General features: G+C 39.8%; 1 non-coding gene across 1 annotated transcript; it reads left to right on the top strand.

The window, feature by feature from the left end:
* The first annotated feature begins 2,429 nt into the window (after nt 1-2,429).
* Nucleotides 2,430-2,504, top strand: Trnad-guc (transfer RNA aspartic acid (anticodon GUC)). The gene has a single exon. It is a non-coding gene; the product is annotated as a tRNA-Asp (tRNA).
* Nucleotides 2,505-12,157: the final 9,653 nt, after the last annotated feature.

Genomic DNA, 12,157 nt, shown 5'->3' with positions numbered 1-12,157 from the left:
TACATAGAGGAATACTTGGATGAGGTCCTGAAGGAATCTCTGTTTGAATTTAAGAGAAAATCTCCGAATGAATAGCTGCTGGAATCCCAAAAATAAAATGAAAGATCACGCAGAAAAAAGCATGGTAAAATCAAAAATATTTCAGGTAAACTCATATAAATTGTCAATTTGTTCTGGCAACAAAAATAGAACTGTTTGGAGCAAATCGAACGTCACATTTGAAGCAAATTCAATCCATTTTTGAAACAAACATGCATCTTCTGACAGGTTATGTTAAAAACAAATGCAATTTTGTTTGTTTTTTTTTTGGTAGGTCGGCCCTACGGGAATATTTGTTTTCCAATTAAATTTACAAAGTCATTTCCTTCTCTAGGAAAGCCCACTTCCCGCGTAGCACTTTCAATGCCAACATTATACGCCAACCAACATACGCTCCCGAAATCAATGGGATTTCGTGGAAACTTTTGGTGAAACTTGACTTTTTTGCAAGAGGAAATCTTGTTTGGTGCTGCAGCTGGAACTTGAGAGTTTTGTTTATGTTCTCGACGGCGAAACGGGGGGCTCTTCAATGGGTATTGTAAAAATCAATATGTAATTGAGTTAGTTTTTAAAATTATTATTTTAGTTTTAAATATTTTATTAGTTTACCGAACAAACGAACGAAACTTGTCTCCGTGATCTTTGAAAGGAAATCTAGGAGACGTTCCATGAAGACATTTATTGTGGAATTTCTGGAAGAATTATTGAAGGAACCGATGGACGACCCCCTGAAAGAATCCTTGGAATATTTTATGAAAGGAATTCCTGGAGCTATTTATGAAGGGGGAACATACATCAATTACTTCACGCTTTGAAGAAGGAGGGGACTTCAGAAGTTTCATACAAAAGTGTACTATGCGGGGGATGAGGGTTGAGAATGAACTTTTTTTTTGTGTGACCTTAAGTCTATAACTTTCTAATGCATCAATGGAACTTTTTCTTAAGATTCTCCATCTCCATACAAATTCTTTGGAAAAAATATGGAGGAATTTAGGGCATCCTAGAAAATTTTTGGAAAACTTTTTGAAGAAATCTCTGGAGAGATTTATAAAACAATTCTGTTGGTTTTCTAAAAAAAATCGCTGAAACAATACCTGGAATTCGTAGATGGTTTTCTGAACGAATCTCCGGAGAGATTTCTGAAGTAATCCATGGAGAAATTTTTAAAGCATGAAAGGTTTTCTAGAAGAATTACTTTATAGGGGTTCTTTTTGTGGAATCTTTGAAGGAAATTCTGTAGGGGTGTCTTAAGTAATTCATGCAAAATGTTTGAAAGAATGGGAGTAGTGTTTGGCCGGCTGGCGTTATGCCCTCAGTTCCCCTACAATCAATACAATTTACTTGATTACAAAAAACAAACTTGCTAAGAATCGGAAGTAAGTCCCATTTGTTTGTTACAAACCGGAGAACTTATGAGCCATCTGGGAGCATTGAATGGGGAAATCCCACTGTATATGATCCATCACTAATGGTCTTCTTTGCCTGTGATGATTTATTTTCCTAGCTCTAAACGATTGCATTTTAACGCATACGCCAATCAGCAAATAAATAAATACCCTCACGGTTGGGCCAAATTCCGACTCGTCGTAACCGCGTTTACGCAAAATCTCCTCCGATCAGCAGCAGCGGTACTAATGGAATTTCACGCTACACCGATTCCTACAGGGCTATTTATTCAGAGTCAAAACCATCACACCCGAGTGCGTCCCTGGAGCTCGGCCTGCCCTAGCAGCGCGCTGTTTCGGTGTGGAAAATAAATCACTTCACTTCAATTTCTTCAATCAATTGTTTGCCCCAGTAAGTAGGTAGCTGCCTGCCATACAGAACCGGCGTCATTCCTCAAATTCATTTTCATTAGAGCCTAAGGTTGAACCAATCCGTTCAGTCAGTGGCACGATTCATTTGTTTGCGGCTGCTCCATCCATTCAGTCGAAATTTGATCCAGATTCTCCACATGTCAAACGACGCGTTTAATTAGCCAATTATATTTTAATACGAGAGGCGGTGGGCAGTAAATCTGATTCACCTTGGTCCTAGTAGCTAAGTAACTGTACAGCTCAAGCAACTAACTAATATAACGTCTAAGTACCGCACCACTTTCAATTGCTGCATACAGTAGGTACCGCCGCGACCAAGGCGACGACCGTTAGATTGTCCCTGGCCTAGACTGTGAGTGCGGTGCACACTACTGCACTGCACACATTTGCCTACTGTTCTGTTGGTTGACCTCCGTGGAAAGGAACTGAAAAACGGAGCCGAAATTGTCACTCTGAGTGACTCGTAGACTAAATTATGGCCGGACATATTAAATGTCCTACCTGCTACTAACCGTTGTTGTTGCTTAGTGGACGGTTTTAATTGAATGTGTACTGTGCAGGGGCACATGGGGGGGGGGGGATCTAGCGTAGTGGTTAGGCTTCTGACTGTCAATCAGAAGGTCATGGGTTCAATTCCCACCCCCTCCAGGGGTGAGTGGGTAACAGTCTACGGACTATAAAAGAATAATGCAGTCTTCGGACACTAAAATGAATTGTAAAGCCTACGGGCTAACACACCAAAAATACACAACTGTCATGTTGAAAACACAGTCGATAAAGAAGAACACGAATTGTAAACTCCACGGAGTATAAATAGAAGTAGGTTGGACATATGGCCTGCGATGCCGGTCCATTAGGAAGGTGGGTGCGCAAAAGAAAGCACCACCGATCAGAATAAGAAGAAGAAGAAGGGGCACATGGTCGTGCTCTCGTTCTGTAGATACGTTTATCAGTCTTGATTCTTGAGCTTAAATTAGAGTGATTATGCATGATCTTTACATGTAAATGCAGAATATGCATAAGCAAATTATGTACCTACTGCTGGGAATACTCAATCTTGTTACGAGAGATTCAAGGTGCTTTACGTAAGCATACCACACGTTACATTTTAAAAAGACTAGAAGAGGTTCTCGGAGCCATCATAAAATAATATAAAAGGAAGTGGGCTTCATGGCCGTGCGGTTAGCGACGGCAGTTGTCTAGGCGTATCGTAAGCCTCGGAGTGTGAGTTCGATTCCCACTCCAGTCGGTGGAAACTTTTCATTGTACGTGGTTGTATTTCTAATTACCTGATAGCTATATTTTTTCTAGACGTAGCACCAATTGGATAATGCCTGTGTATGAAATCCCACAGAGCAGCCTGTGCAGACTGCTCAAACGTCCGGAACAGTTACAATACTGCAACCTGATGAAAGTGAAGGGTCTGAATCCCCCAAAAGCGGACAAATTAGAAACGTTCATAGATTTTAGAAACGTGGTAGAACAAATGTGTGACCACTTGTAGAACTGGAAGAACATTTGATTAATCCAATCCTCATTCAGGACCTGGTGGATAAGCTTACAGCAGGCGACAAGCGAGAGTGGGTTGAACACCGAAGCAAAAAGAAATCGGTTACGTTGAGGACACTTTCGAAGTTTTCAAAAATCGTTTCGGAGGCGTGTGCGGCAAGTTTAATCCTCAAACATAAGCCAGAACCTTGAACTAAGCCACATTTATGCACGAAAGGAAGAACTATGGAGAGAGTAGCGATCTACACGCATAGTGTGAGGAAAAGCCGACGAGGACAAACTGATCATCGTCTTGGTTACTGTCAGGGACTTAAATGCCATGATCGTGGAAAAAGGCAAACTCTGCCAAATTTGCCTCAACGAGCATGGTGATGCCCCATGTAAGTTTAAGTGTCGGTGCAATGTTGGAGAGTGTCGTCAGGCTCGATATCATTCCCTACTTCATCCGCTCCAAAGCTTGCTATTAACACGCATATCCGCATTTCCAGCTCCATCATATTCCAGATGATTCCTGTGACGTTGCATTATGGAAAGAAACACGCATACGACGCTTGTGTTCCTTCACGAAGAATCGTCGATTAAATGCTGGAGGGATTAAGTGGCCACTCACCATAAAATGAACCGCTGACATTACTACATAAGAACTGAATTCCAGGATGATGTTATGGATCTCGGTTTTTGGGAAGAAAGAGAAGTTACCACTTCAGACAACACAAACTGTGGAGACGCTGCTGCTCCCGAAAACAACTCTTGACGTGGCTATTCTTACCAATAAATGTAGTCATCTACAGATACATTCGTATTCAGAACAGCGTCCTGATCTACTCATTGGTGTAGAAACAATCTGCACACCATCGAACCAATGAAAGTCAAGGTCCGGAGAATCGGAGAACCAATTGGCGTTAGATCAAAACTTCCTACTTCGGGAGAAACCGGTTGTGAGCTATTGAGAGGAAACCGTTAAACCGTTCAGTAATGCCAACCTCTACAATTTGGACGAGGGAGCGTTAGTCCTTAGAAGAATCCGCAGTCAAGATAGTGCAAGGAACAAAGGACGTGAAAAGAGTTTCCCAAGTAACACACTAGTCATCGAAGAGTCAAGGCGCAGGTTTTTGTTGCGCAGAAGTCACAGTGACTTACTTCTAACAAGTAAATACTTACTTGCTAGAAGTAAGTCGCAGTGACTTCTGCGCAACAAAAACCTGCGCCGCCGTGACTCTTCGGTGACAAGTGTGTAACTTGGGTTGAAAGGACTACCGTCCGGGTCGAAGACCGCTTTAAAACGGAATTGTTGTGGAGACAGACAGTCTTCCAATGGCCCATCGGAGGCAGACGGGACAGACAAATATATATGTCCCCAGACAACCAGAAATCGCATAAGGATGCGCGCAGTACATCATGTAAAGTACTATTTTAAGTCACTATCGCATAAATGTTCGGCTGAGGGACAATTTTCATCGCATATGATCCTATTTTTTGAACTTATTGCGTTGTATCTAGTAAAATCATATAAGAGTGCAAATTAACTCTTATAATGTATGATTGCATCGTAGTAGACGATATTCCGATGTTTTGTTGCGACGAACTTTGCTTATTCGTAAAAGCGCTCGAATGAACTCGAAAAGTGTCAATTGAATTCGCATAATTGCGTACTGCGATGATTATACGACTTCACTTGATACTTTTCTAATTATGTCAGCTTAACCCGCATTGGTGTGCAAACTAAATCGCGTAAAAGTGAAAATAAACTCGTTCAAATGTACATACAAACTCGCATAAGCTAGAATCGTTAACATTGGCATATTGCGATGTGATATGTGATAACAATGAAAGAGATGCTGTTGGAGTGCCAAAAAACTACAAGAAAGTGAAAAGTCATCATTATGGAAACAAAACAAGTTACAAAGTCATCATTTTTGCTTTGTTGGCCAAATAATTAACAATGGGTGATGCTAGCAAGAGAGGAGTAGTGGAACTGTGCGGGAAATCATGCTACATCATTTTGATCGCCAGATAGTCTGCCGAACACGTACAGCGCACGGAAACCAAGTGCATTCCAACAAGCACTGAGGCGAGTTAGAATGTCATGACAATTAATCAGCGTGTTTCATAAGTAGTGTTTTGTGTTAAGTGTGAAGCCCGGCTCGATGATCCAAAGGTTATTAGTTCGATACTTAGGTGACAAGATTTTTTATTTCGAATATTTTTAAGTCGCATAAGATGTTATATTACGTCGCAGTAGTGCATACCGTGCATCACATAAGATATCGCTTCAAGTCATACAGCGTTATTATTTTTCCGTCAATGCACGTAAAGCGCCTCCACTTTTGTACGCATAAGGCACTTTTACTACATCTTATGAGATGTAACTTTACCGCATAAAAGTACGTATAATATGATTATGAACTTCATTATACGAGCAAATTGGTTGTCTGGGTCATTACAGTCCGACATTTATCCAAGGTTGCATGATTCACGTTGTGTTGGTCATTTGTTGGGCCAAATATTTGTCATCATGGATTACTGCACGAATTGATACTGACCTGCTTACTCTCACACGAAATTTGACGTTTGAGCGGTGTCGGTTGAGCAGCAGCGTCAACGTCAATTTTTTTGTGAGAGTAAGCAGGCCAGCAAGGGGCATGCAACTCTAAAATTTCTAGTAATATTACTTTTTGTCTCACGATAGTATTTCGTAGTATTTCTAGTATCGCCACAATTTAGATCTAAGCAGCTGTTGCTATCGCGTACTACTCGCGATTCCTTCCGGGATTCCTCCAAAAAATCTTTCCTAGATAACTCGAGGAATTTTTCCCAGGATTCTTCCAGAAATTCCTCACAGGATTTGTCTTGGAATTCCTACTGGGATTTTTCCAGGAATTACAACCGGGATTTCTTCGGAAATTCCTTCCGGGATTCCTTCAGATATAACTTCGGGGATCCTGTAGTAATTTCTTCCGCAATCCCAGAAGGATGACCTGGAAAAATCTTGGAAAGGGAATTTCTGAAGGAATCCCGTAAGGAACTTCTGAAGGGAAATCCTGAAGAAATTCTTGGAGCAACTACTAAGGAAATTCTTGAAGGAAATTTTGGAGAAATTCCTCGGGGAACTCCTGGAGGAATCCCAGAAGTTTTTCCTGGAGGAATACCAGAAGAAATTCTTCTATTAATCTCGGGAGGAACTCCTGAAAGAATCCTAGAAGGAACACCTGATTGAATCCCGAAAGGAACTCCTGGAGAAATCACGGAAAGATTTCCTTGATGAACCATGGAAAAGACTCCTGAAGGAATCCCAGGAGGAACTACTGGATGAATTCCACAAGGAACTCCTGCAGAATTGCCGAATGGAGGAACCTCGGAAGAGATTCCTGAAGAAATCTCAGAAGAAACTTCTTGTTGAATCCCGGAAGGAACTCTTGGAGCAATCCAGGAAACGATTCCTGAAGGAATCCCAGCACGGGCTCCTGGAGGAATCCCGAAAGGAACTCATGGAGGAACCTCGGAAACGACTCCTGAAGAAATCCCAGAAGAAACTCCTGGATGAATCCTGGAAGAAACTCCTGAAGGAAACCCGGAAAGAACTCCTGGAGGAATCTCGGAAAGAACTCTTGAAGGAATTTCCCAAGGATCTCCTGGATGAATCCCGGAAGGACTTCGTGGAGGAATTCCGGAAGAAACTCCTGCACCCTTGAATGAAACAACACAGCACACGAGTAACTTTCACGCAGCGACCGAAAAGACAAAAGAATTTTCACGCAGATTTGTGTAACACCGGATCAGCACATTTTTTGTGTTGATCCAGTGTTACACAAATCTGCGTGAAAATTCTTTTGTCTTTTCGGTCGCTGCGTGAAAGTTACTCGTTGCGCTGTGTACATCGAGTTCTGTGTGTGGAGGCATCTCGAAAGGAATTCCCGGAAGATTTCAGGAAGAAGAAATTCGAGAAGGAACTCCTGGAGGAATCCCAGAAAGAACTCCTGGTCTAATCCTGGAAGGAACTCCTGGAGGAACCCTGGAAGGAACTCCTGGAGGAATCTCTGAAGGAACTCCTGGAGGAATCAAAAAAGGAACTTACGGAGGAATCCCAGAAGGAACTTCCGGAGGAATCCCCGAAGAAACTTCTGAAGGAATTCCAGAAAGAATTCCTGGAGGAATATCGGAAGGAATTTCTGGAGGAAACTCAAAAGGAACTCCTGAAGGCATTTCGGAAGGAATTAATGGAAAAATTAGGAAGGGATTTAGGAATTCAGGAATTTAGGAATATAGGAACTCCTGGAGGAATCCCAGAAAGAAATCCCGGAGGAATCTCGGAAAGAATTCCTGGAAAAATCTTGGAAGGAATTCCTGGAAAAATCTCGGAAGGAACTCTTGAAGGAATTTCAGAAAGAACTTCTGGAGAAATCTCAGATGGAACTTCTGGAGGAATCTCTGAAGGAACAACTGGAGGAATACCGGAAGAAACTCCTACGGGAATCTTCGAAGGAACTCCTGAAGGAACCAAGAAAGTAAATCCTTTAGGAATCCCAGGAAGAACTTCCGGAGAATCCCGGAAGGATCTCCTGGATGATTTCCGGAAGGAACTCCTGGAGAAATCCCGAAAGGAACTCCTACAAAAATTACAGAAAAATACCTGGAAAAATCTCGGAAGGAATTTCTGGAGAAACCTCGAAAAAGAATCTAAAGGAATCTCAGAAGGAACTCGTGGAGGAATCCTTGACGGAACTCCTGAAGGAATTCCAAAAGGAAATCCTGGAGAAATCTCAGAAGGAATTTCGGAAGGAACTCATGGAGAAATTTCGGAAGGAACTCCTGGAGGAATCCCAGAACAAACTCCTGTAGGAATCCCAGAATGAACTCTTGGACGAATCCTGCAGGATACTCCTAAAGGAATCCCGCAAGGAACTTCTGGAGGAATGCCAGAATGAACTCCTAGAGGCATCTCGTAAGGAAATTCCGAAGGAAATCAGGAAGGAACTCCTGGAGAAATTCCAGAAAGAACTCATGGAGGAATCCCATAAAAAACTCCTGGAGTAATTCTGGAAGGAACTCCTGAAGGGATTCTAGAAGGAACTCCTGGAGGAATCTCAGAAGGAACTCTTGGAGGAATTCCAGAGGGAATTCCCGGAGGAATGCCGGAAGAAACTCCTGAAGGAATCCCGGAAATAATTCCTGGAGGAATATCGAAAGGAACTCCTGGAAAAAATCCAGAAGGAATCATGGAGGAATCCCATAAAAAAAACTCCTGGAGTAATTCTGGAAGGAACTCCTGAAGTAATCTAAGGAGGAACTCCTGGAGGAATCTCAGATGGAACTCCTGGAGGAATTCCAGAGGGGATTCCCGGAAGAATGCCGGAAGAAACTCCTGAAGGAATCCCGGAAATAATTCCTGGAGGAATATCGAAAGGAACTCCTGGAAAAAATCCAGAAGGAATCATGGAGGAATCCCATAAAAAAACTCCTGGAGGAATTTCAGAAGGAACTTCTGGAGAAATCCCAGAAAGAGCTTCTGCAGAAATTCTGGAAGGAACTCCTAAAGGAATCTTAAAAGGAATTCCTGGAGGAATCTTGGAAGGAGCTCCTGGAAGGATCTCAGAAGGAACTATTGGAGGAATCCCAGAAGGAACTCCTAGAAATGTCTCATATAGATCACCTGGAAAAACCTCAGAATGAATTCCAGGAGAAATACCTACCAGAATGCGAATTTGCGCGGTTGTATTTTACACAGAGCAAATCAAAATAAACAACAAGCAAGCATTTCATTTACCAATGAGTTTTCCGTTCTCATTGTGAGCTGGGAACCGCACAACGGCAACGGCATTTTAGTATTACTCCAAGATTTGTTGAGATTTCTTCAGGGCCTTATCCCAGGATTCCTACATTAAGTCCTCCTGGATTCTTTCATTAATTCTTCCCATGCTACATTTAGGGATTTTCTTTTTGTCTCAGGAGCCCTTCCGGTATTCTTATAGGTATTCCTCCAGAGTTATGTTTGGGGATTTCTTCGTGCATTTTCTCCAGGATTCGTTCAGGGACTCCATCAGAGATTTCTCCCGCAATTGTTTCATTGATCCTTCTCGGTTTTCTTTAGGAATTTTGCCAAGGAAAGAAATGTCTCCCGAGATTCTTTTATTGAGTGCGACCGAGGATGGAGAGCGGCAGCCGCAAACCGGATTCTTCTTCTCCAAGGCGTAACGTTGCCCAAACTGAGTATTATGGTATATGTACTATTGTTGATTATGTGGTCTTATCCTTATTATGGCTAGTGCAAATATTTTTTTGTATACATGACATTGTATTACATTATTCCATTCAAGGTTGCAACCATTCATTTGCGAAAATTAACATTCATTTGCTATTATCTCAGTTCAGAAGCATGCTATCGAAAAACAATGTATGGATGAATTTAACCTTGTAGTTTTATCTGAAAGTTTGCCGAATAACATTGGGGTTGCACACGCATTCCAAAGTCGTGAGCGAGCTGTGAAGGCAACTTTCCACAGCGTGAATGAAATTTACATTCACCGCGTGGAGAGTTGCCTTCACAGCTCTCTCACGACTTTGGTATACGTTTGCGACCCCAATGTTATTCGGCAAACTTTCAGATAAAACTACAAGGTTAAATTCATCCATACATTGTTTTTCGATAGCATGCTTCTGAACTGAGATAATAGCAAATGAATGTAAATCTTTGCAAATGAATGGTCGCAACCTTGATTCCATTAAAAGTATTTGATCAGTTAATCTATCAAACACCATTTTCCAACATTTTTTAAATATTAATATGAATACATATAGCTGCTCTACAGTGATAAACATTCGTTTAGCCGAGGAATATTTTTTCTATTTTTTTTCGCAACTGTAATAATTTTATGTTTTTTTTTATATTTTTGGAGGATCTTCTAGGTTATTTTCATGAGCCAATGGGACGAAACAATACATTATTTATTTTTTGGCCGTAAAATACAAAAAAAATGGAAAATTTGCCTAGACATTCGTTTAGCCGAATTCTACAATTTCTGGAATTCCACAATAAAAACTATCAAATTTCGAATAATATCCAACACAATCATTTTGTATGGTGACCTGCATTATAAATCGACTTGTAAATCATGAATGTGATAGTTTTTGGAAGTGTTGCCATATTAATTTTACATGCATCTTATATAAAAATGTTTTAATATTGAAAATGTTTCCGGTTTCAGTTTTGTTGTAGTTACTTTCATCGGAAGTATTTCAAAAGATTCTAATAAAAGTATCACGACGAGTGCAGGTTGAAAATCTACGAAAAACAAAGTTTTTAACAGAAAAAAATGCCGCAAACCATAAAAAAATTACGTATTTAAGTATTGTTTTGATGAAATATGATCACTTGCAAATAGTATCACTTGCATAAATCACAGCGTTTACTACTAATACGTTTTCTTAGCTACTAGACCTCATTCTGGCTGAAATAACATACATTGGAAGCCTCACATTTTGAGAAATGGCACCCAAAGTATTTAAATGGCTAGCTTGAATTTCTTGATTCTTAATTTAGACGTTCTTTTCAAATAAATCATGTTAAAAATGAATGTGGTTCAAATCTAAGACTCATTGATAATATGTTTCTTCAGATTAAATAAAATAAGCCAATGTTTTGACCATGTCATGCATTTTTGTATGTACATCTGCTTTATAATAAACAGGGTTCCAACATTCCGACTCTTCTAGCAGTTCTTTTGCTTGGCAGTCTTCCAATTCATTTAGTAATGCTAGTATCATTCAGTTATACTTCAAAGGCATTAGGAAACGTCTCTATTTCTACACAGAACTATTCAGTTTAGCTTTTATCAATCCCATTTTGATGTTTATTCAACCGAAAATCTATATACTTAATTTTCTTGCGACATTTAAACATCTCCAATAATAGTTCTGTGACTATATTTTCAAAACAACTATTCTAGCTTGCATTAGAGTGTTTACAGAAAGCATTTCCTTAAATAAATTTATTTATTATCGTTTCTCCTTATCGAGACATTTTTTTTGTAATATTTATTTAAATTTCACAAACAAAAAAACTTCAAGGTCAATTATCTTGCTAACACGTCATAAACTAAATGCCTTGAGGTATATCATCGAAATACAATATGACCCATAAAAAATGCGACATTACATTTTTTGCGGTATTTGATGATTTTTAATAAAATAATTAAACTTTTTTGTATCAGCATACAATAAGGAGGTCATTGTCATACAGGATCTCTAAAATTTTTGTCAAAATATTCATTGGTTACGTATATGGGATACCTTATAATTGTTAACAATTTCTAAATAAAATCAAGTTTTCCTCTAATTTTCAGAGCAAAATGAACTAAGATAGAAACTTTTAAACACATAGAAACCATGAAGAAATATGTACTCTTTAATACGCCTATGTTTGAAAAATATTTAAAAAATTATTTCAAATGTTTAGGAAACAAAAACTAAAAACCCTAATTAATCCACCTAGTGGTGATGGCGCCTTTCTCGTGCCTTCGAAACCCCATTTTAATAAAAATCAAGCGAAATGTTGATGTACTTCGCACTTTCATACAATTAACAGAAATCCATTTCATGATACCAGAAATCATATCGTTTATCTGGCTTTTAATGTTTGAGCCTCAAACTCTTAAGCAAAAGACGCTATCTTGAATTCGAAGCTGCCATTTAGGATTTAGGATTGCCATCTTGGATGTTCTGGTCGCCATTTTTGGCGTCCAGGCATCTTCCCTACGAAAAATATACTTCATTAAACAGCCGCCATCTTGATTTAA

The sequence above is a fragment of the Aedes albopictus genome, chromosome 3 (genome assembly GCF_035046485.1).
Source record: "Aedes albopictus strain Foshan chromosome 3, AalbF5, whole genome shotgun sequence".
Taxonomy (NCBI): Eukaryota; Metazoa; Arthropoda; class Insecta; order Diptera; family Culicidae; genus Aedes; species Aedes albopictus.
The sequence above is the reverse complement of the archived record's forward strand: the minus strand, read 5'-3'. Positions and strand labels throughout refer to the sequence as shown.